Source organism: Ruditapes philippinarum, unplaced genomic scaffold (genome assembly GCF_026571515.1).
Source record: "Ruditapes philippinarum isolate M1 unplaced genomic scaffold, ASM2657151v2 ctg381_1_1_1_1, whole genome shotgun sequence".
Classification (NCBI taxonomy): Eukaryota; Metazoa; Mollusca; class Bivalvia; order Venerida; family Veneridae; genus Ruditapes; species Ruditapes philippinarum.
In genome coordinates, this window is record NW_026864809.1 from 226,074 (window position 1) to 231,837 (window position 5,764).

At 42.6% G+C, this 5,764-nt stretch overlaps 1 non-coding gene across 1 annotated transcript; it reads right to left on the minus strand.

The window, feature by feature from the left end:
• Positions 1-262: 262 nt before the first annotated feature.
• Positions 263-334, minus strand: Trnap-cgg (transfer RNA proline (anticodon CGG)). The gene has a single exon. It is a non-coding gene; the product is annotated as a tRNA-Pro (tRNA).
• Positions 335-5,764: the final 5,430 nt, after the last annotated feature.

The window sequence follows — 5,764 nt, forward strand, 5'->3', positions numbered from 1 at the left end:
TCCACGTACTACACATATTATTAATTTTATAAAATGTGATCCTTAAGTTGGCAAAATTTCGTGTGGTATGTATATACTGATATACAGTTCGGAGACATTCCCATTCCATTTTACCTTCAAAGGTTCTAATTATGATGTCCGGAACTATTATTCATAAGTTATCCCTTTGACGGAAAGGACTATATATAATGTCCGTGTGTCTTGGCACCGCTTTTTTGAATGTAGGCATAGACTTCCATTTGTGGGTTGACAATAAAAAGTTGGGCTCGTCCGGGAATTGAACCCGGGACCTCTCGCACCCGAAGCGAGAATCATACCCCTAGACCAACGAGCCGTTCACATGTTTGTCAACAATGTATATCTTACTAAAACTTACCTTATCTTTATTATCTTTTACCTTTATCGTGAATTAAATGACAGCTGTCATACCAAAGGTTTCGCACCAAAATATGTAGCTATGCCTGATTCAAAAGCAGATAACCATTTAATGATAACCAAATTACGCATATTGAACATAACACAAACAGTATATAGACACATTTTTCTTTTTAATATATTGAAGATTTGATTTGTAATAATATAATATGTATCAGTCTGCTCTGTGGACAAATATATATATAAACATTTGCTATTTTGGTAATATTAGTCATATAGATACATTGTCCAGGCGCATGGATAAATTTCAATTTTACACTTATTCAAATTAATATTTTTAAAAAGTATGTGGCTTATTAGAATTTCATCAAAGTGAAGAGTGAACAAACTTAAAACCGATTTATTTTTCTGAATTAAATATAAATTAAATACAGGACAGAAAGTAGAAACATAAAGAGAAAATATCCGTAATTATACTGGAGAAGAATTTACTTCAAACAGCTTGGCTATTTTAACAAGGACAATATAAATATAAAAATGTTCTACACAATAGCCTGCTTTCTTCAAACATTCTCCTGTTTATTCATCGTTATCTAGTCTGGGGTCATTTAATGTATGGGTATGGTGAATGTTCTATTCAATCATGATCCTTCGGTGGGTTGCTTAGCTTTGTTATACATGTATCTAAGTAGTAGTTATCTCCCTTTTAATAATATAATCATTTGTACAACGATTGAATACATTCGAAACTGCCTCGGCTATTATCTATAACAAGTTTGCTTCTTTAAAAAGAAGCATGCGAGAGGTCGTTTTGCTGCTGTGGTTCGAAAATATTTGGGGATATTTTTATAAATTACAAATGTACAATTATTTAACAAAATAGAATTTATTAAATATATTGAATATAGTATCATAATGAAAATTTGTTTAACACTTCATTTTTTAAAATGTTTTGAAATATTATATGCCGGAGAACTTGGCGCATAAATGTGTCAGAGTTAAATCATATACATACACATGCACAGTGAGTTAACTGGAGTTCAGGTATCAGTTATCCACACTCCAGGGCATGCCCATTGATTGGCTCATTTTTGCTGGTGTTTACTTATTGTGACGGCAGAGTATGGCAAAGCGACATAGATATCATATTCAGATGCTCGTTCATTGGTTACTTTTTTCTGGGGTTTCATATGGTGACAACAAGGAACGTGTTTATGTTTAGATATGATACAAAAGAGAAAGAACACCAAAACTCTCGGCAATCTGATTAATACCACAATATTTGATGAAAATCAAACTTGAGTAAAATGTGTGCCATTTGCGCCAAAAAAGCTCCGTTGCGTTATTTAATTAGTCATACCAGTTCAAAAGTTAAAGGAGCAGCAAATTTCGGTACATATGGTTCACTCTGTCATATGATAGTACATGGTGATACTGTAGCTATAATGTTCACTGTTACTATTTATCGGAACAGGAAATAGTAAAACACTATTCAGAAAACAATACGGTAATCGACCTATAGTAATGCAGTTTAAAATATTAAAATAGTATGAAACATCGCAATGAAGAGTCAGTGGGTGCTATGGAAGTCATTGGTCACCGAGAAAAGTCGTTGTTTGCTACGAAAGTCACCGGGTGCTATGCAATTTGACGGGTTGCTATGCAAAGCCGGCGGTCGCTGTAATGAGGTAATGGCTGTTCCGAAAAATCGGTGGTCGCTATGAAGAGTCAGTGGGTGCTATGGAAGTCATTGGTCACCGAGAAAAGTCGTTGTTTACTACGAAAGTCACCGGTTGCTATGCAATTTGACTGGTTGCTACACAAAGCCGGCGGTCGCTGTAATGAGGTAACGGCTGTTCCGAAAAATCGGTGGTCGCTATGAAGAGTCAGTGGGTGCTATGGGAGTCATTGGTCACCAAGAAAAGCCGTTGTTTGCTACGAAAGTCACTGGTTGCTATGCAATTTGACTGATTGCTACACAAAGCCGGCGGTCGCTGTAATGAGATAACGGCTGTTCCGAAAATTCGGTGGTCGCTATGAAGAGTCAGTGGGCGCTATGGAGGTCATTGGTCAACAAGAAAAGTCGTTGTTTGCTACGAAAGTCACTGGTTGCTATGCAAATTCACTGGTTGCTATGCGAAGCTGGCGGTTGCTATAATGAGGTAACGACTGTTCCGAAAATTCGGTGGTCGCTATGAAGAGTCAGTGGGTGCTATTTAAAACGTTGGTCACCACGAAAATTCGTTGTTTGCTACGCAAGTCACTGGTTGCTATGCAAATTCACTGGTTGCTTTGCAAAGACGGCGCAGGCTGTAATAAAGTAACGGCTTTTCCGAAAAATCGGTGGTCGCTATGAAGAGTCAGTGGGTGCTATGGAAGTCATTGGTCACCAAGAAAAGCCGTTGTTTGCTACGAAAGCCACTGGTTGCTATGCAAATTCACTGGTTGCTATGCAAAGCCGGCGGTCGCTATAATGAGGTAACGGCTGTTCCGAAAAAAATGTGGTCGCTATGAAGAGTCAGTGGGTGCTATGGAAGTCTTTGGTCACCAAAAAAAGTCGTTGTTTGCAACGAAAGTCACTGGCTGCTATGTAAATTCATTGGTGGCTATGAAAAGCCGGCGGTCGCTATAATGAGGTACGGCTGTTCCGAAAAATCGGTCGTCGCTAGGAAGAGTCATTCGGTGCTATGGAAGTCCTTGGTCATCAAGAAAAGTCGTTGTTTGCTACGAAAATCACTGGTTGCTATGCAATTTGACTGGTTGCTACGCAAAGCCGGCGGTCGCTGTTATGAAATAACGGCTGTTCCGAAAATTCGGTGGTCTCTATGAAGAGTCAGTGGGTGCTATGGGGGTCATTGGTCACTTAGAAAAGTCGTTGTTTGTAACGAAAGTCACCGGTTGCTATGCAAATTCACTGGTTGCTATGCGAAGCTGGCGGTTGCTATAATGAGGTAACGACTGTTCCGAAAAATCGGTGGTCGATATGAAGAGTCAGTGGGTGCTTTGTAAAACGTTGGTCACCACGAAAATTCGTTGTTTCCTACGCAAGTCACTGGTTGCTATGCAAATTTACTGGTTGCTTTGCAAAGCCGGCGGTCGCTGTAATTAAATAACGGCTGTTCCGAAAAATCAGTGGTCGCTATGAAGAGTCAGTGGGTGCTATGGAAGTCTTTGGTGACCAAAAAAAGTCGTTGTTTGCTACGAAAGTCACTGGCTGCTATGTAAATTCACTGGTGGCTATGAAAAGCCGGCGGTCGCTATAATGAGGTAATGGCTGTTCCGAAAATCGGTGGTCGCTATGAAGAGTCAGTGGGTGCTATGGAAGTCCTTTGTCATCAAGAAAAGTCGTTGTTTGCTACGAAAGTCACTGGTTGATATGCAAATTCACTGGTTGCTATGCAAAGCCGGCGGACGCTATAATGAGGTAACGGCTGTTCCGAAAAATCGGTGGTCGCTATGAAGAGTCAGTGGGTGCTTAGGAAGTCATTGGTCACCAAGAAAAGTCGTTGTTTGCTACGAAAGTCACTGGTTTCTATGAAAATTCATTAGTTGCTATGCAAACCAGGCGGTCGCTATAATGAGGGTATGGCTGTTCCTAAAAATCGGTGGTCGCAATGAAGAGTCAGTGGGTGCTATGGAAGTCATTCGTCACCAAGAAAAGTTATTGTTTGCTACGAAAGTCACTGGTTGCTATGCAAATTCACTGGTCGCTATGCAAAGCCGGCGGTCGCTATAATAAGGTAATGGCTGTTCCGAAAAATCGGTGGTCGCTATGAAGAGTCAGTGGGTGCTATGGAAGTCCTTGGTCACCAAGAAAAGACGTTGTTTGCTACGAAAGTCACTGGTTGCTATGCAAATTTATTGGTTGCTTTGCAAAGCCGGTGGTCGCTGTAATGAGGTAACGACTGTTCCGAAAAATCGGTGGTCGCTATGAATAGTCAGTGGGTGCTATGGAAGTCCTTGGTCACCAAGAAAAGTCGTTGTTTGCTACGAAAGTCCCTGGTTGATATGCAGATTCACTGGTTGCTATGCAAAGCCGGTGGTCGCTATAATGAGGCAATGGCTGTTCCGCAAAATCGCTGGTCGCTATGAAGAGTCTGTGGGTGCTATGGAAGTCCTTAGTCACCAAGAAAAGTCATTGTTTGCTACGAAAGCCACTGGTTGCTATGCAAATTCACTGGTTGCTATACACCGGCGGTCGCTATAATGAGGTAATGGCTGTTCCGAAAAATCGGTGGTCACCAAGAAAAGTCAGTGGTTGCTTGGTAAATTCAGAGACAGTCACTTGGTGCTTAGGATGTCCATGGTGGCCATTGGAAGTCACTGTTGCTATGCGAGACACTTGTCGCTGTGGGGAGTCACTGGTTCCGACAGTTGTCCGTGGTCGCTATGGTGAGTCAGTGGTCGCTAAGGAAGTCATTGGTTGCAGGAAAAATTCAGCGGTTGCTGTAGAAGACACGAGTTTCTAGGGTGGTTCACTGGTTGCTATGCAAAACCAGCGGTCGCTAATGAGAGGTTATGACTGTTGTTGAAAGTGGGCGGTCGCTAGGGGATGTCAATGGTTGCTGTGATACGTCACTGACAGTCACGGACAGACACTTGGTGCTTAGGAAGTCCAATGTGGTCATTGGAAGTCACTGCTTGCTAAACGAGACACTGACTGGTCGCTGTTGGGAATCAGTGGTTCCGACGGTTGTCCGTGATCACTATGGTGAGTCAGTGGTCACTATGGAAGTCATTGGTTGCAAGGAAAAGTCAGCAGTTGCTATGGAAGTCATTCGTTGCTAAGGTGGTTTATTGGTTGCTATGCAAAGCCAGCGGTAGCTAATGAGACGTTGTGGCTGTATAGGAAAGTCGGCGGTCGCTAGGGGAAGCCAGTTGTCGCTGTGGTATGTCACTGACAGTCACGGCAGTCACTTTGTGGCCACGGGAAATCACTGCTTGCCATGCGAGACACTGACTGGTCGCTGTGGGAAGTCAGTGGTTCCGACGGTTGTCCTTGGTCGCTATGATGAGTCAGTGGACGGTATGGAAGTCATTGGTTGCAGAGAAAAGTCAGCGGTTGCTATGGAAGTCATTGGTTGCTAAGGTGGTTCACTAGTTGCTATGCAAAGCAAGCGTTCGTTAATGAGAGGTAATGGCTGTTTAGGAAAGTCGGTGGTTGCTAGGGGAGTCAGTGGTTGCTGTAGTAAGTCACTGAGAATCACGGACAGTCATTTAGTGCTAGGAAGTCCATGGTGGCCGTTGGAAGACACTGCTTGCTATGCGAGACACTGGTCGCTGTGGGGAGTCAGTGGTTTTGATGGTTGTCCGTGGTCGCTATGGTGAGTCAGTGGTCGCCCTTGAGGTCATTGGTTGCAATGAAAAGTCAGCGGTTGCTATGGAAGTC